At 46.2% G+C, this 19,793-nt stretch overlaps 1 pseudogene; it reads left to right on the forward strand.

Annotated features, from left to right (window-relative positions):
- The window catches only part of LOC120695686, a 39,199-nt pseudogene extending 19,662 nt beyond the window's left edge, over positions 1–19,537 (forward strand).
- Positions 19,538–19,793: the final 256 nt, after the last annotated feature.

Genomic DNA, 19,793 nt, shown 5'->3' on the forward strand with positions numbered 1-19,793 from the left:
CCTTGAATCTGCGGAGACCTCTGATAGGCGATACTTTAAGATACACATAATCTCCAATTTCAAATGTCAATTCCCTTCTCCGTGTATCGGCATAACTCTTCTGTCGCGATTGTGCAGTCCTGAGATTATCCCGAATTATCTGAACTTGTCTTTCAGCTTCCTGAAGAATTTCTGAACCAAATACTTGACTTTCTCCTGTCTGACTCCAGTACAATGGTGTTCTGCACTTTCTCCCATATAAAGCTTCAAACGGGGCCATCTTGAGACTAGCTTGATAACTATTGTTATAAGAGAATTATGCATATGGCAAACTTTTATCCCAACTGCATCCATGCTTCAAAGCACAAGCTCTTAACATATCTTCTAGAACTTGATTGGTTCGTTCAGTCTGACCATCTGTCTACGGATGATATGCAGAACTGAAATTGAGCTTTGTACCCATTGACTCATGTAACTTCTGCCAGAAACGTGATGTGAATTGAGTACCACGATCAGATACTATTTTCTTTGGAACACCATGTAAACATACAATTCGTGACATGTGTAACTTTGCTAGCTTGGCTCCGGTATAAGTTGTTTTGACTGGTATGAAATGAGCAGCCTTAGTTAATCTGTCCACAATAACCCATATGGAATCGTAGCCATCACGAGTGCGAGGTAACCCTACAATGAAATCCATACCAATTTCTTCCCATTTCCATTCAGGCACTTTCAGTGGTTGTAACAAACCTGCTGGCCTTTGATGTTCTGCTTTTACTCTCTGGCACACATCACACAAAGCAACGTGGGTTGCTACATCTCTTTTCAAACCATACCACCAGTACTTCTCTTTCAAATCTTGATACATCTTAGTGCTACCAGGGTGGATGGAATAAGCTGAATCATGTGCCTCTTTCAGAATGAGTTCCCGAAGACGATCAATGTCAGGCACACAAATTCTATTTCTGAACCAAACAGTTCCTTGTTCATCTTCTGTGAAATCTGGGGCTTTGCCTAAACCAATTAAAATCTTGATTTCCTTGATTTTAGCATCTGTTAGTTGCCCTTCTCTGATCTCTTTCTCCAGTGTAGGTTCAATTTCCATGGTCATGGCCTCAGTATGATAAATGATCCCTAAGTTGAGTCGTTCCATTTCCCAACACAATTCTTGGGGCATCAAACGAGCTATAGCCATATTTGCATGACCTTTTCGACTTAGTGCATCTGCTACAACATTTGCCTTGCCTGGATGGTACTGAATATCTAGATCATAATCTTTAATCAACTCTATCCATCTGCATTGTCTCAGGTTGAGATCCCTCTGAGTGAATATGTACTTCAAACTTTTGTGATCGGTGAAGATCTAACATTTATTTCCAATCATATAATGTCTCCAAATCTTTAGTGCGTGCACTACGGCAGCTAATTCCAAATCATGAGTAGGATAATTCTGCTCATGCTTTCTCAACTGTCTAGAGGCATATGCTACCACTTTGCCATCTTGCATCAACACACATCCGAGACCGAGACGTGAAGCGTCACAGTAAACATCAAACCCTTTGTGAATATTAGGCATTATCAACACCGGGGCGGTGGTTAGCCTCGTTTTCAGTTCCTCAAAACAAGACTGACATGCGGCATCCCATTTGAATTCTTTCCCTTTTTCCAACAGAGAAGTGAGAGGTTTCACAATCTTTGAGAATCCTTCGATAAATCTGCGGTAGTAGCCTGCAAGTCCAAGGAAACTTCTGATTTCTAACACATTCTTGGGCGGATTCCAATTCAGAACATCCTGAACTTTACTGGGGTCTACTGCAATTCCTCCATCTGAAATAACATGTCCAAGGAAGGATACTTCTCTCAGCCAAAAATCACATTTACTCAACTTGGCATACAACTGATTTTCTCGAAGCTTCTGTAACACCAATCTTAAGTGTTCCTCGTGTTCTTCTTCATTCTTGGAAAATACCAAGATATCATCTATAAACACAACCACAAACTTGTCAAGATACTCCATGAACACCTTGTTCATCAAATACATGAAGTATGCTGGAGCGTTTGTCAATCCAAATGACATCACTGTAAATTCATACAGTCCATATCTGGTTGTGAACGCCGTCTTGGGAATATCTGACAGTCGAATCCTTAACTGATGGTATCCCGATCTCAGATCAATTTTAGAGAAAATCATAGCACCTCTCATCTGATCAAACAAGTCCTCAATTCTGGGTAGCGGGTACTTATTCTTGATGGTCACATCATTAAGTGCTCTATAATCTACACACATTCTTCTACTGCCATCCTTTTTATCAACAAAGATGACTGGTACTCCCCAAGGTGACGAGCGAGGACGGATAAATCCTTTCTTTAATAATTCTTCTATTTGTTTCTTTAATTCACGCAAATCCTTAACATCCATTCTATACGGCCTTTTAGAAATAGGTGCGAAGCCAGGTAAAAGATCAATACTGAACTCAATATCACGATCAGGTGGCATACCTGGTAAATCTTTCGGAAATACATCGGGGTATTCACTAACAACCTTGATGTCTTCCAAAGGCATTCCCTTCATCTGATTTACTACACAGTCTGCTGTGGATAGAGGTGTTGCAATAAACTCAAACCGTTCTCCTTCTGGACTTGTGAGAAGCACTGACCTCTTGGCACACTGAATAACTACATCAACTTTGCTTAGCCATCCCATTCCCAGAATGACATCAATCCCACTAGAATCTAGCACTATAAAGTTGGCACAGAAATCTCTGTCCATAATCTTGAAACTAATTCCAAGACATTGATATGTGGCCTTCATATTGCCCCCAGGCGAACTAACTAGCATGTGTTTTGACATAGTATGCATGGGAATACCATATTTTGCAAAAAACTGAGCGGAAATAAAGGAATGTGATGCCCTAGAATCAAATAAAACTGATGCAGGAGCTGAGTGGACTAGGAACATACCAAACACAACATCCTGAGCCTCTTGAGCTGTTTCTGTAGCCACATGATTCACTCTTCCACGAATGTAGTTCTGCTAGCCTTTGTTACCCTGTGGAGTCTGGTTGTTATTTCTGGGCGGCGGCTGCTACTATGGTTGTTGTTGATTCTGTCTCTGTCCACTGTTCCTCTGGTTTTGGGGGCTCTGCACGTTGCGCTTGGGGCAATTGTTGGCATAATGTCCCACTTCGCCACACTTGAAGCAGCCATTGGGTTGAACTGGGTTGTTTTTTCTGACTGGTGCTCCTGATGTGTTGCTCGAACGATTCTGTTGCTGACTAGGTGTGCGCTGAGTCTGCTGATTGTAACGTTGCGGTTGCTGCTGGGTGCGCTGACTCTGTTGATTCTGCTGATAGTTTCCACCTTATCCTCCAGAACGAGACGGAAAACTCTGCGAAGAGCTGTAGCGGGGGCGGGTGTTGCTACTGGACTGCCCCTGAGACTGGAACTTGCCCTTCTGTTCACCCCGTTCCTTGTGCTTGCTCTCCAAGCCTATAGCTTTATATAGCAATGTCTGGAAGTTAGGAAAGGTGTGACTCAGAAGCTGGTAGTTGAGTGGCCCTATCAAACCATCCAGAAAATGATCATGTCTCTTTGCATCGGTGTCAACATCATTAGGAGCATAACGAGACAATTGTGTTTACTTGTCCCTGTACTCACTAACTGACATACTGCCCTGCTTTAGAGCCAAGAATTCCTTCTGTTTGAGCTTAATCACACCTGCTGGAATGTGGTGTTCACGAAAACTATTACTGAATTCCTCCCAGGTGATGGTGTTGGCATCTGCGTGTGCTGATGTATAAGCATCCCACCAATCGGCCGCAGAACCCTCCAAACGCCCTGAGGTGTACAAGACCCTTTCACGATCAGTACACTGTGTAATATCCAGCTTCTTACTAATAATTTTCAGCCAATCATCAGCATCTAGAGGATCCACTGAATGTGAATAAGTAGGAGGGTGGTGACTCATGAAGTCTCTGTGCTTGTCTCTGAGCTGTGAGGCTGCATTAGGTGCTTGTTGGTTCTGTTGTGCTTGCATGTTTGCAACAGTAGCGGTGAGGTTCTGCAACAGTTGCATCTGAGCTGCCAAGAATTGCTCCATTGATGGATTTGGTGGTGGGGGTGGCAATGGATTTTGCTGGTGAACTATGTGGGCACGCCTCATGCTAGGAATATCTTGCCCTCCACCTGACCTGGTGTTTACCATCTTCACCCAGTGCAACCATCATCTGCTCAGACCCACTAGCTCGGCGAGGAACATGGCGGTACTCGGTGGTGTGCAGCACCTAGCGGTGGGTGTGGCAGAGAGACCACAAGGCTCTTCTGGCGGCGCTGCTGATGGAGGCGGCGTATGTAGAGTGAGGCGTAGTAGAGTCGTGAGCCGAACTGGTCTTCATGCCATGATCACCCTCCCTGCGTTCCCTGATGTGCACCTCAGTGATGTAGTAGTCGCCGATAGCAGAGTCGGTGTAGTGGTACGTGAAGTAGAGGGGGTTCACATTGTTGCCCAACTCTGTAAGTACATCCTGCAGCAACAAGGAGAAGTAACCAGGCTCGACCAGTGAGGTGATAACATTACGAGTTATCACACGAGGACCATTGCCCTGCTGGCCACCAGATGAGTTGCTGTTGTTGTTGGAGCTGTCACCCTGATCATTGTTGCTCTGCCCATCTCCCTCAGAGTCTTCACCATCACCCTCATCCTCACTGTCATCACTGTCATCTCCGGGGTCGTCCGGGTCTCCTCCAGCAGCGGCAGGTGCTGGAGCGTCTGGAGCAGGAATAGCTGGCGGTGGAGGTGGTGCATCTGCTTCTAGTGCTGGGTGAGCTGGCGAGTCAACCGGCACAAGTTGACCATCCTCATCTTCAACATAGTAGTAGAGCATCTCTGGATCTTCCTCAACATCTTCCATGGGCTGAGGTGGAGCTGGAGCAGGTGCTGGAACTGGAGCTGGGGCTGGAGCTGGAACAAACTAAGCAACATAAGCGGGTGCGGGACCTCCGGTGCGCTTGCGTGCAGTCTGATGAGTCTGGACCATCTGATAGAGCAGGAACAAAACTCAGAATAAGTTGGAATCAAATCAAAATACTGATAAAGAACAAAGAAAACAAATTAGATTTTTATGAAGTAAATTAAATTTTTTTTGAGCTGAAAGGCTTGCTAGAAAATGAGTCCTTAATTTGTCTATTTCTAAATAAGTTTGCGTCCTACAGTCAACATAGCTTTGATACCACTTCTGTCACACCCGGTTTCGAAAAGAACACCAGATGTATCACATATGTGCGCCAGGATCAAGTTTCACACATATGGAAGACGTCATCAGTGAATACATCAAAGACAATGTTCAACAACGTAAACAAAAGGAAATAAGTACTTTATTACACACTCCGATAGATAGACACGAAGGTCTTAACGTTTCACCGATAACCTATACGATATCTCCATAATATCTTCATGAACTCCCACAGGAACTTTGACTGGTGAACGCTCCTAGAATTCCTCAAAGTCACTGAAGTAGTCCACTTCATTGTTCTCTTCTGAACAGTAATTAGGCATTGGTGAGTACACTTATGGTTGGTACTCAGCAAGTGGGGTGAAGATTCAAAGCCACCAAGGAAAGGCTAAGGTTTATTGCAGTTAGCATTTTAGTTGGTCAAATTTTATTAGCAGCACCTAATTACTAGGTATAAGTTTATACCAACCCACTTAAACATAAAGATCATAAAAGAGCCCAAATTACATAACCAAAAACCATGATTTAATTATTCTTCAAGTTCAATTATCATGTGAGGGTCCAAGCCGCTCATGACCGCGAGCATAGCTGATATATCAGTTTTACACTCTGCAGAGGTTGTACACTTTACCCACAATTCGTGTCCCCCTGAGTCGCCCGGGTTTGCAAAGCCCTTAAACACTTCCTTTGGTGAGTGGTGAGGGGTCCACTACGAGGCTTTTACAAAGATTCTCTAACAAGTGACAACCCGCTAAGGTTTCAAGTCAAAGCAGAGCATAACCCTCCCTAATGGTCAGCACCTTAGCAAAGGCTGCTACCCCAAGAGGACCGGGCTATACCCCATCGATTCTTCCCCTTTTGCCCTTTTGGTAAGACTGTCACGAGCTAGAGTTGCTAATTAATCAGCCAAGACCAGAGCCATGTGGTATTGTGGTTGTACGGTTTTCTTGGGTGGTTCTCCATGTTCCATTTACATAGCATGATCTTGTAAATAAAACAAGTAATAACATAAAACAAATTTATCATTTTCAAAAGATTAAGATAACACCATTCCCAAAGTTAAGCAACTAAGCCGTTCTACCCAACAAGATATAAAACTCGGTGTTTCAAGGCTTAGGTAAAAAGACTAGGTAATATCCTTAATAGGATTCCCATCAATTTCATGCATAAAACAATAAAGTAAAGTGTTTATCATGCTATTATTGGGATCAAAATGGAACATGTAGAGGGGGAAATCCACTTGCCTTCTTCGTTTAATTGCTGGTTCTCTTCCTCGTAAGCTTGCTCTTGCTCTTGCTCGAACGGCACGTCGTCTACACGATCACACAAACAAAGCATACAAGACAAAATAAGAAATAGTAAAAAAAACAGAACTGAAAATGTTGAAAAACAAGTAGAGAATGATGCAAGGATAGCGTGAGCACAAAATTCACTGAAAACGGAGTTAGAACGTGAAAGATATGGTTAGATTAAGGTTCCAGGGACTTGTTTGTGAGAGATATGAACTTCCAGGGGCTAGATCTGAATTATACATATAAACAGAGGGGTCAGAGTGTAAAACAAGGCTCCAGGGACGGCGGGTTCAAAATTACAATAACTCAGGGGCTGAAACAAAAGAAATAGGGCCTTTTTGGAATTATTCTTGAACTGGAGTGGACGACGGGTTTATTTACATAAAGATCAGGGGCTCTTTAGCAAAAAGTACGGCGCCAGCTCGGGTTGACCGGTATTGATCGGCTCGCGTCTCTGCGGTTCAGTTGGCTCAGCTGCTGGACTCGGCTCGGCGGGGCAGCGCTGGGCGGCTCGGGCGGAGCCGGCGGCGATGGTTGCGGCAGCGCACTCACCGGAGTTCACCGAATTCGGTGCTCCGGTGGTCGGTTCGACGCGCAGGGGGGCCGGGGAGGTTGAGGAGGAGATGCCGAGTTCGATGAAGGCCTCGGGGCGACGGTTTGGAGCGGCGGAGTGGCTCCACGCCGGCGAGGGGCGGACGGCGCCGTCGGTGGTGCCGAACCTGGCCGTCCAGAGCCCGGTCTCGCGCGCGGGGAAGCCGAGGATGAAGAGGAGTCGGAGGCGAACACAAAGATCAGGCCGATGGGGCGGTGCAGAGGCCGGAGAGGTGCACGCCACGGCGGCGTGCGGCAGTGCTAGCTCTGGCGAGCAATTCCGGCCGCGAGGGAGCGAGAAAGAGAGGGGAAGTGAGTTGGCAAGGATACCCACCACCACGCGAAGCTCTGGCGGCGGTTGTAGTCGTCCGGGAAGCGACGAAGCGGCGGATCGACGGCGGCGGCACCGTGCAGAGCTCGCGCGGCGGCGCTGAGCGAGCGGGGAGCGAGGAGCGTGGAAAGGAGCAGGCTAGGAGGCTTGGGCTCAAGCTTTATAGGCCGAGCAAGGGGAGGGGAAGGCCGGCGGGGAGAGCTGGGGGCGCGGCGCTTCGGTGGCCGGCCATTAATGGCCTCGGCGGTGATGGCGGCCGTTAGCGGCCGAGGAACAAGGGAGGCGAGGGGATGGAGGGGAACGGCTCCACTGAGCTTTGAATGGGGCAGTGAACAGGGAGGGGAGGGAAGGCGGGCAGCCGCGCGGGAGGATAAGCGAACGGCGGCACTTGGCATGGTGGGGAGAGGAGACGGCGGGAGGTTAGGGGAGACCCTGACGGGTGGGTCCCACCTGGAAGTGAGAGGGAGAGAGGGTGGAGGTGGGAGGCTGGATTGGGCTGGTGTTGGGCCGACTGGGCCTTGCGGGAAAGAAAGGGAAGAGGGGGAGGGAAGGAGGTGGATTGGGTTTGAAGAAGAAAGAAAGTTTTGTTTGTTTTTTTTAACTCAAACACTATTTGAATAAATTCATTTTAAATTTAAACCAAAGTTGAAATTTTGGGTGTTACATCTATGTGGGCTGAAAAGGATTTGGTTGACTATGGCTTACCGAAGTGGAGTGGGTTTGAATACTTGGCAGTGCGTGCATTATTTATTGGATGTTCGATCTTAATTATTAGGAGAAAAGTTAATGGATGAGGTGGTGTTCAGCGGGTCTGCCCACTTTATGGGAGCAAAAGAGACTATTTGGTACATGTCACTTACAGCACAGTTTCAGCATTTCTAAATCCAGGGCTTATCTACTTGTTTGTTGTAACTGAAACATAGTTATAATCTAACTTGAAAGTTACTGGTTGGTCTCTATGTGAGGGTGAAAAGGATGGTAAGATAGTGTTTCGACGGTGACATACTGGCTTGGAGTAGGTTTTAAATCGTTGGCGATGTGTGCCTGTTTATTACATGTTTGTTTTTATTGAGTCAGCAAAAATTTCTGGGTGGTGCTTTTCCCTCATTATGGGGACTATTTGGTGCATGTCACTTTCAGCCTCTTAGTTATTCCTGGCACAATTTCACAATACATCATCGAGATCTTGTCTCGCTCTGTGTGTGTTCTAACCATGTCGTTGTACACACTTCAATCCATGTCTTCAGTTTTGAGACCACCGTGTTATTATTCATTTGAGCAATGCTATATCAGTTATTTTCCTTGAATGGTTTGAGCAACAGGAACATTTACGCTAAGCTCTTGACCTTTTTTTTCACGAGCCTTTAACTTCTTAATTTTTAGATACTGATTCTCACAATGATGTACCTGTAACACATGATGTCATAATAAATTAGGAGTTAGTTGTTTTGACATATAATTCTAGTAGATTTTAAGGTGGAAATAGGAGAAAAACATAAAGATAATTGTTAATCGTACTTTTACTCTATCATTGCCCCAGAAAAAGAAGATATTTAATAGATTACTCGTTTATAGCTGCATATTTGGTTGCCGATTCTCAGGTTTACTTTATAACTGTTACTTCATGTTTTTGCCATAGTAGGCCAATAGTTGCAGCAATTATAGGCGTTTTTTTGTGGGAAACATTCGTGCTCCCTATTGGAAGCATCAAATTTAGACTTCGCTGATAAATCCTCATTTACTTTATGGTAGGAATACTTGGAACAGTCTCAGCTACTATTGTTGCAATGGCTACTGGACTCCCAGTGAGTTCTGCTGTACTTTGCTTGGTGGGAATCTCAACAGCAGTCGCCATTGCTGATGTAACGATAGATGCTTGCATCGCAAAGAACAGTATTGATAAGCCGGCGTTGGCTTCAGACATGCAGAGTCTTTGTGCATTCTCATCATCTCTAGGTGCACTTATTGGGTATGCCACAAGTGGCATGTTTGTCCACCACCTTGGGGCACAGGTCAATTTCTGTCAAATGCTCTAATTTGCTTAGCTTCATTGTGTTGGTTCAGTGAGGAATTATATGTTGAATGAATGTTTGCTCACTATAGGGTGCATTAGGTGTCATGGCTATACCTCCAGCAACAGTGGTTTTCCTTGGATTTTTTATATATGAGCTGAAAACGTATCAACATACTGTTAAAGAGAAGGTATGTTGAGCATCAATCTTGCACCATTCAGTTGTGATCGTTTTTATTTGTTTCCACTGGAATTTTAATTAATATCTTTTAGTGCTTCATTTTGGCAAATATGACGTTCTATTTGACATCATCTCATGGTGCTTGTTTTGTCCAAGCTGAATTGTGGTATTCTATATTATTCTTCTGGCCTACTCCTAGAAAAATTTAGAATAATAATATGAATCCAATGCTTCATTATTTGATAATCTTCAAGTAAATCTTTAAATAAGTTAACAATTACTCAGTTGAAGGTCAAGTCGGCCTAAAGAGTTAACTGAACAGGTGTATCTTACTATTACTAATTGGAGGCTCCTTTTGAAGCCTCCAGGTGATGCCACCTAGGATCCTAGGTGGACAGTCTAAAAAAATAGATAAATTCTACAAATTCTCACAAAAATCAAAAACATCTGGCCATCAATTCGGCTACTGTAATCATAATAGCCGCTAGATCTGTTATCTTTTTTAATAAATTACCCACCTTTGCCATTATGAAAATTATGAAAATAAACTAAAGTAACTCCCTACACATGTATCTAAATTACCCACCTCTGCCATTATAAAAATAATCTAAAATAACCCCCTAATCTTCATGTAAATTACCCACTTATGCTATTATAAAATAATATCTAATAACCCCCTAAATTTTTGTATATATTATCCAATGATATCATTATAAAAAATTAAAATAAACCTCAAATCTGAATCAAAATCAATATAAAAATTCTAAATTACTATTTTTTATCATTATCAGTATATTATTTATGTTATTATTTATATAAAAATACTAATCATAATGTGTGTATCACCATATATTCTTGTATAAGAGAAGAGGTAAGAATACCAATTTTTATGTTGTTCACATAGCTCAAACAAAGTGTTCAATTAAATACATATCAAACATATATGGATGTATGATGCAAAGTGAGAAAAAATTGTTAGTAACTAAACCGATCACATTTATTACAATTACATAATGATAAATATGTATTTTTATAATTAGATTAGAATATTTAATTGGTTAAAGAGAGCGTGAGATAGATAATTATTAAATATCTCTAACTGGCCCGTGCGGGAGCACGGGTTGATAGACTAGTATGCATAAATGTGGGAAAGAAATAAGAATCTATAGTGATGAAAGATATATCAAGAGTGGAGAGAAATTGATATGCTAATGAAATGTGGAGAAGGAGTGTTTCAAGCGCCTACACCTTGACAAGAGTGCAGCCAATATCGAGGGCTATAAATTAGTGAAGAGGGTTGCAAAGCAAGCTGTGAGTGTAGCAAAGGGTAAGGCGTATGATGACCTGTATCAGCGGCTAGGCATGAAAAAAGGGGAGAATGACATTTATAGGATGGCTAGGATCCGCGAGCGGAAGACAAGGGACATCAACCAAATCAAATGCATTAAGGATGGGACAGATCGACTGCTAGTGAAAGATGAGGAGATCATGGATAGATGGAGAGAGTACTTCGACAAGTTGTTTAATGGGGAGAGTGAGAGCCCTACCCTTGAGTTAGATGACTCTTTTGACGATACCAACAGACGTTTTGTGAGGACAATTCAGGAGGTAGAGATCGGGGAGGCTTTGAAGAGGATGAAGGGAGGTAAAGCGATGGGTCCTGATGGTATTCACATTGAGGTGTGGAGATGCCTAGGCGATAGAGCAATAGTATGGTTAACTAAGCTTTTTAATCTTATTTTTCGGTCAAACAAGATGCTGGAAGAATGGAGAAGAAGTATATTAGTATCTATCTTCAAAAACAAGGGCGATGTTCAAAGTTGTACTAACTACCGTGGGATTAAGCTGATGAGCCATACGATGAATCTTTGGGAGAGGTTTATCGAGCATCGCCTAAGAAGAGTGACAAGTGTGACCCAAAACCAATTTGGGTTCATGCCTGGAAGGTCAACCATGGAGGCGATTTTCTTAATACGACAATTGATGGAGAGATATAGGGAGCAGAAGAAGGACTTGCACATGGTCTTCATTGACCTTGAGAAGGCATATGATAAAGTACCGAGAAATGTCATGTGGTAGGCTTTGAAGAAGCACAAAGTCCCAACTAAGTACATTACCCTCATTAAGGATATGTACAAGGATGCGACGACGTTTGTCCGGACATGTGATGGCAACACCACTGACTTTCCTATTAACATAGGCCTACACCAGGGGTCAGCATTGAGCCCTTATTTATTTGCTTTAGTGATGGATGAGGTCACAAGGGATATACAAGGTGAGATCCCTTGGTGTATGCAATTTGCTGATGATGTGGTGCTAGTTGACGAGAGTAGGGTAGGGGTTAATAGGAAGTTAGAGCTGTGGAGACGCACGTTAGAGTCGAAAGGGTTCAGACTTAGTAGGACCAAGACCGAGTACATGATGTGCGATTTCAGCGCGACTAGGCATGAGGGGGGAGACGTTAGTCTATATGGGCAAGTGGTGGTCCAGAAGGATACTTTTTGGTATTTAGGATCGGTGCTACAAAAGGATGGCGACATTGATGAAGATGTTAGGCATAGAATTTCAGCTGGCTGGTTGAAATGGCGGCAAGATTCTGGCATCCTTTGTGGCAAGAGGGTGCCACAAAAGCTAAAAGGCAAATTCTATAGGACAGCAATTCATCCGGCGATGTTATACGGTGCTGAATGTTGGCCTACAAAAAGGCGACATGTCCAGCAACTAAGTATAGCAGAGATGCGGATGTTGCGGTGGTTTTGCGGGCACACAAGGAGGGATAGAGTCCGGAACGAAGTTATTCGGGATAGGGTCGGGGTGGCACCAATTGGGGAGAAACTTATCCAGCATCGGCTGAGATGGTTTGGACATGTTCAAAGAAGGCCTCCTGAGGCACCGGTGCGTAATGGGGTTCTTGAGCGGGTCGATAATGTAAAGAGGGGTAGAGGTAAACCTAAACTGACGTGGGATGAGTCGGTTAAGAGAGACCTTAAGAATTGGAATATCTCTAAAGAGATAGCTTTGGATATGAGCGCTTGGAGACTAGCTATCAATGTGTCTGAACTTTGAACTTATTTCTTTCGGGTTTCATCTCTAGCCTACCCCAACTTGATTGGAAAAAAAGGCTATGTTGTTGTTGTAATGAAATGCAGGTTTTGAACAAGGTTAGTGGGGCAGTGAAGGGAATGGTTCGGACTATAAAGTATCCAGTAGTGTGGAAACCATCTCTTTACATGTTCCTATCTCTGGCTCTGAGTATCAGCACGACAGCACCCATGAGGGGCAGTTCTACTGGTACACTAACAAGACTCCACCAAATCCTGGGTTTTCACAGGTAAAAGTTGTTCTCCTTATCTGAATCTCCATGGCATGCATGTCCCAAATATAGAACCTGAACTACAGAATGTTCAGAAAAATGAGTATGCAATTCATTTTAGTCAGCTGGATTCTGATAGTGGAGACCATAGCCATACTGTAGCACCTGCAGCCCCATGCATATCGAAGTGCCTTTAGAGTAAATAGATTAACTGAATCTACTGCTAGTCAATTGTAGATGCACCGGATCTTAGCAAAAGATTTAGTTGAATTAATTGCTATAGTCATACAGGTGAGGGGGGAAGGGGTGTATTGAACTGGAAACTGGGAGTAGAATAATACCAGTTAAATTAAACTTGGTGTGTGTGGTTCATTCGTCATTGATATGGTCCTGACATGAATTGATTTTCTATAATACTTCTCTCTCAAAACATTTAGGAATAGTAGGCATACTACTTCCTTGCTTGCTTTCTCCGCATCTTCATCTTATGGTGATTTTCACTTTTTATTATATACAGTTACCTTTTAGTCTCCGAAGCATATTTATATCTTTATCATTATTATAATACTAAAAGTGCATGAGAGACTGAGGACATTACAAAACACAAGAAAGAAAAATAGAAAATAGAACACTGAGGTACAACACCAGTCACTGTCAGTAAACTGAAACTAACAAAAGCAAGATATATCAGAAAGAAACCTAGATAAAAGCTGCCCTCCTTTAGATTGGGAATCTGGGATGCAGGTCCTGGTCCACCAATATTGCTGCTCAATAATGCTGCCCTGAATGTCTCTGAGGAAATATGATGAAATAGTAAACTACATTATCCCGAGTTTTTTCGGAATCCATGTGTTATGACTGTTGTTGGGATTGAGATCGTGAGAGAGGGAGAGGGCGGTGGCTGCTGTCGTGCTACAGCACCTGCAGTGCTACAGTACCGCGGACACTGTTCACATATTGGATCGCGGCGGCAGCCCGGCGCTGGAAACGCCGGCCGCGGGGCTTCGCCCACGGCCGGCAAGAGAGAAGGGATTCCCTTCTAATCTCTTGTTTGATTAGATTGATACATCTCCTCTCCTTATATAGAGACTAGAGATGTTTACTTAACCCCTAAGCAAGCGATTAATAAACTCTAATGGGCTAAGGCCCAATAAGCCCTTGACTCCTCTAACACTACACCCCACCTGGACATGCAGCTCGTCCTCGAGCTGCAACCTAACGATGACACTAATGATGACTCCACTAGACGCAAACCGAACTCCTAAGAACAAGCCTTTTACATCTCGGCTTATTCTAAATAGACCGTGACTCTTTATTTTTGACGACTCCTGAAGATACGGCGGACACCGTCCGCGTGCTGGATCTGTACGTATGTGCCGCCGGGATCCCATGGAGACCATCGGAACGAGAGAGGAGCGCGGGTACAGCCACCTGGAATTAATTGGGACCGTGTCCAACGGAGACGTCCTCGCGGCGGCCGGTAGCGGAAAGCGGTGGAACTAGGCAGTGCCTCCCCGCCGACGACAAAGAGCGAACCGCCTCCCCTACCATTGCTGCCGTAGAGTTGGAGGTTGCCGACGCCGACCGCAGAAACAACACCCTGCTCGCGCGTGAAGATAGCAGCAAACCGGCGTGATTGTTGGTGGCCATCCGACGGGACGTGGACACGCCCCCCTTTGCCGAGGTCGATCGTCGTCAAGGCCGCCTCGTGCATCTGTTGGCGCATCTCCTGCAACAGACGCCGCGCTAGGAGGCCGCGTGCGGCAGCCTGCAGCCGCACCGCCGCAAACACATGGCAGGCTGCAGCCTGCAGTGGCGCCGCCGCTGCCTGGATGCCAGCCACGCCCCCGTAGAAGATGCCCTCGCAGTGCTGCTGTGGTGGCACAGGGCTGGGGGAGGTGAACGACGAGAAGGCGGCCATGGCCCTGGTGGCGGCGGCCGTGAAGGAAGGGCTCCCAGCGAAGTAGATCCATACCCCGGCATCCCGTAGGAGAAGGGCGCGGCAGAGGTCGGCGCGCGCTGCGACACCAACGCCGTCAGGCGCGCCTTGATGTCGTTCATCGATGACGTCAAGGCATCCAGGCGGCCGAGAATCTTGGTCATCATGGCCGCCAGTCCGTCGATGGTCGTCGGTGTAGGGTTCTTGCCTTCGTCGCCTGGCATAGCTGATACCAGATTGTTATGGCTGTTGTTGGGATTGAGATCGTGAGAGAGGGAGAGGGCGGTGGCTGCTGGCGTGCTACAGCACCCGCGGTGCTACAGTACCCGATGACACTGTTCATAGATTGGATCACGGCGGCCGCTAGGGCTGCAGGGGCGCTGGAAACGCCGGCCGCGGGGCTTCGCCCACGGCCGGCAAGAGAGAAGGGATTTCCTTCTAATCTCTTACTTGATTAGATTGATACATATCCTCTCCTTATATAGAGAGGTTTACTTGACCCCTAAGCAAGAGACTAATAAACCCTAATGGGCTAAGGCCCAATAAGCCCTTGACTCCTCTAACACCATGTTTTAGAATCTCAGCCTGGATTTGAATAGCCAGTCCATTTTTGAAAAATATCTGTACAACACTATAAGTCCCAACTAAGTACATTACCCTCATCAAGGATATGTACAAGAATGCGATGACGTTTGTCCAGACATATGATGGCGACACTACTGACTTTCCTATTAACATAGGCCTACATCAGAGGTCAGCATTGAACTCTTATTTATTTGCTTTGGTGATGGATGAGGTCACAAGGGACATACAAGGTGATATCCCTTGGTGTATGCTCTTTGCTGATGATGTGGTGCTAGTTGACGAGAGTAGGGCAGTGGCTAATAGGAAGTTAGAGCTGTGGAGACGCACGTTAGAGTCGAAAGGGTTCAGACTTAGTAGGACCAAGACCGAGTACATGATGTGCAATTTCAGCGTGACTAGGCATGAGGGTGGAGACGTTAGCCTCGATGGGCAAGTGGTGGCCCAGAAGGATATCTTCCGGTATTTAGGATCGATGCTACAAAAGGATGGCGACATTGATGAAGATGTTAGGCATAGAATCTCAGCTGGCTGGTTGAAATGGCGTCAAGCTTCTGGTGTCCTTTGTGACATGAGGGTGCCACAAAAACTAAAAGGTAAGTTCTATAGGACAGCGATTCGCCCGGCGATGTTATACGGTGTTGAATGTTGGCCTACAAAAAGGCGACATGTCCAGCAACTGAGTGTAGCAGAGATGCGGATGTTGCGGTGGTTTTGCGGGCACACAAGAAGGGATAGAGTCTGGAACGAAGTTATTAGGGAAAGGGTAGGGGTGGCACCAATTGAGGAGAAACTTATCCAACATCGGTTGAGATGGTTTGGACATGTCCAACGGAGGTCTCCTGAGGCGCCGGTGCGTAGTGGGGTTCTAAAGCGTGTCGATGAGGTAAAGAGGGGTAGAGGTAGACCTAAACTGACTTGGGATGAGTCGGTTAAGAGAGACCTTAAGGATTGGAATATCTCTAAAGAGATAGCTTTGGATAGGAGCGCTTGGAGACTAGCTATCAATGTGCCTGAACCGTGACCTTTGGGTCTTTTGGGTTTCATCTCTAGCCTACCCCAACTTGCTTGGGACAAAACGCTATGTTGTTGTTGTTGTTGTTGTTGTTGTATCTGTACAACACTGCATCTTCAGTTTCATGCACCCCCGGGCCGAGATTAGAGGTTTACATTGAGAAGTAATACATGGAATCCTGAAAGGACCGGTAGCGCGTTCTAGCCTAAGAGGGGGAGGGGGTGAATTAGGCAACTAAAACCTAGACCTATGGCTCCAACTAGTTTGCACAAAATTAAACTAAAACAAGTTATCTAGAAGTGCAACTATGGTTGTTCTAGTGTGAAACCCCTATCCCAAAATAGTTTAGCAACCTATAGCCTTTCCTACCAAGAAAATACAATATGAAAGTAAAGGCATACAAATTGCTAGTATGAAATGCGGAAGCTTAAAGAGCGGGATAGGAGATAGCAAACTCTTGACGCGGGTGTTTATCCCGTGATTCGGTTAGCCACAAAGGCACACCTACATCCACGTTGTTGTAGCACTCACTAAGAGTATTGCTACTCGGCCACCAAATCTCTTTCGTGAACACAATCACGGTCACCTTGGCCCCGGGTTCCACTAAGGAGCTTCTCCACAAAGGATGGGGGTCTCCACGTCCCCCGCACAAAGATGTCGTCGCCGCTCCACACCAAGTCGGAGGGTCGATGACATTGCCGGAGAGCCTTCAAAGCTCCAAGGTGCCGGCGCACCGAAATCTTCTTTTGGTTCAGTTAAGAACCACAGCACAAAGGCTCTAGGCCTTGCAAACTCACTCACTAAGAGCTATCCTTTACACAACACTCTCAAAGTGTGCTAAGGGCTAAGGATATGATCACTATGCTCTTGTATGGCTTAGAGGTGTTCTTGAGTATATGTGGGAAGTCCAGCAACTCCAGCTATCTTCAAATGGCCGGGGGATGCCATATATATAGGCCTCCAAGTCGTGGAGCCGTTGCTCCAACGGTCAGCAAAATTCTGCGTACCATCGGATGAACCGATGCCTTTGGCAGGGGTAGCGTCGGTTCATCCGGTCACTCTAAGACCCGAAGTAGCCGTTGAACTCCTGACAGCTGACACAGTGATCATCGGTTGAACCGATGCATGCCCGTCGGTTAAACCGGTCACTCACGGCACTCAACTAGTCGTAGGCCTTCTTCTCTTCTGCTGACGTCATTACACCGGTGCTTTGCTTCGATGCATCACCGGTTCATCCGGTGCTGAAGGATCTTCTCCTGGGCGCTTGACATCGTCTCTGGAACATAGTATGCCCAATGCACCGATGCCTGTCGTGACGCCGTCGGTTCAACCGGTGCCTCACAGACTTGCATCAAAATCCAGGCCATCGGATCATCCGACAACCATCGGATGCACCGATGCCTATAGCATCGGTTCTTCCGGTGCTACTGAAGTATCTCTGTCTTGATTTATTTGACTTGGATTTCTTCACGGTCTCTTCAATTCTTGTTCTTTGGACCGAAGAGGTTTCAGAGCGCTGCCCTGAGACCCGCGAGGGGCGGCTCCCCCTCGACCCCCGTCCGCTAATCGGTTAGCGGAACCACCATAGGGGCGGCCCTTCGGGCCTAGCTATGCATATCTTCTCTTTGTCATCACTTGAATCTAAAAGCCTGAGAATGGTCATCTTAACAATCATATTAGTCTCATTGATTGCGTTGTCATTCGATCACAAAAATCACTCGAAATGGCATAAATGGTGCCATGTTCGTTACAAATCCTTAATATAGCATTCTTTCGGAACCATCAGCCATATGTTGTTCATACTGAAACATAAAGAAAGTAGCACAATGGCTGCTACATTACTTGTTAAATTTGAATCGTGGAAGAATGCAAAGTGTGAAGTGTCCCTTACAAATGATTAAAAACCACTTGGGAACAAAATGGCTAGTTGTACTTGTTTTGTGGAATCGTGCTGTGCCATAAAGGGTAACCCCGTAGGCAGTAGCTAAGTCAACATTTACCAATTCAGTGGCCAGATCAGTCTGTCCCAACATGGAGAAATGCTTTCAAGGACAGAGAAAATAAATAAATCAAGTGTTTTCTATGAAGAAAAAAATCCGCCAATGCCAAACAGAACATAAGAGCGTCACTATCTTGAGAAGACATTTGCATGAAACCATTATTGTTGAACCTATCTCCATCCATACATGCAGGAGTTCGTCGGGCTGGTCCACGCCATCGGCGCGGTGGCGTCCATGGTGGGCGTGCTCATCTACCACAAGTGGCTCAAGGACTACCCTTTGCGGAGCATCCTCTTCCACGCGCAGCTCCTCTACGGCGTCTCGGGGCTCCTGGACCTGACCTTCGTGCTCCGCTGGAACCTGGCGCTGGGCGTGCCCGACGCCGCCTTCGTGACCCTGGAGGAGTGCGTCTCCCGCGTGGTGGGCCGCGTCCGGCTGATGCCGATGATGGTGCTGAGCGCCAAGCTGTGCCCTCCCGGCGCGGAGGGCACCTTCTTCGCGCTGCTCATGTGCATCGACAGCCTCGGCACGCTGGCGGCCAAGGCCGGTGGCGCCGCGGTGCTGCGCGTGACCAGGACGGACTTCGGCCGCCTCTGGCTCGCCGTGCTGCTCAGGAACGCGCTCAGGCTCGCCACGCTGGGGGCCATCTCCCTCGTGCCCGCGGCTGGCCAGGCCGACGTGCTGGTGCCGCGCGAGCTCCTGGCGAGCTCGCCGCCGCCGCCGGCCGGCGACGAGGAGGAGAGGCTCCAGCTCACAATGCTCACTCCCCACACTGACGATGTATGATCCACGTTGTTGTGCACAAAAGGATCCATGTATGAGTATGGCATATGATCCACGTTGCTGTGCACAAAAGGAAATGAAACGGGCAAATTGGGCAATGGACCAGGGTCATGGTTAGTGTCATGCATTCTGTCAATGTCATGCTAGGAGTAGTTCTCAAACTGCACCACTTGGAGCAGAGGTACGGTGGCCTTTCTCCTCTTCCTAATAAGTTCCTAGTCGAGGTCACAAGATCTCCTTGGGATAGAACAGTCGTTGAAAATATTGCTAAGATCTTGGACCCTCTCAATCTTACCGAGCAGACAGTGCGCACAGCTTCTCCACACGACCTACCCTTTGACGAAGTTGTACCAGCCGGCGCGACCCATTGGTACGATTAGTCCATTCCCTCACCATTACTCTTGCCAATTCCAGCTTCACATGACCTTGTCTTTGTGGCACACCAGACCAGAGGCAGAGGAGCGGCACATGCGAGGCCGGCCGAGCTTAACAATTCCACTCCGAGTACTAGAGTGCCGTGCGAGTGCGACGCCTCGGCCCCTTCG

The sequence above is a fragment of the Panicum virgatum genome, chromosome 2K, assembly GCF_016808335.1.
Source record: "Panicum virgatum strain AP13 chromosome 2K, P.virgatum_v5, whole genome shotgun sequence".
Taxonomy (NCBI): Eukaryota; Viridiplantae; Streptophyta; class Magnoliopsida; order Poales; family Poaceae; genus Panicum; species Panicum virgatum.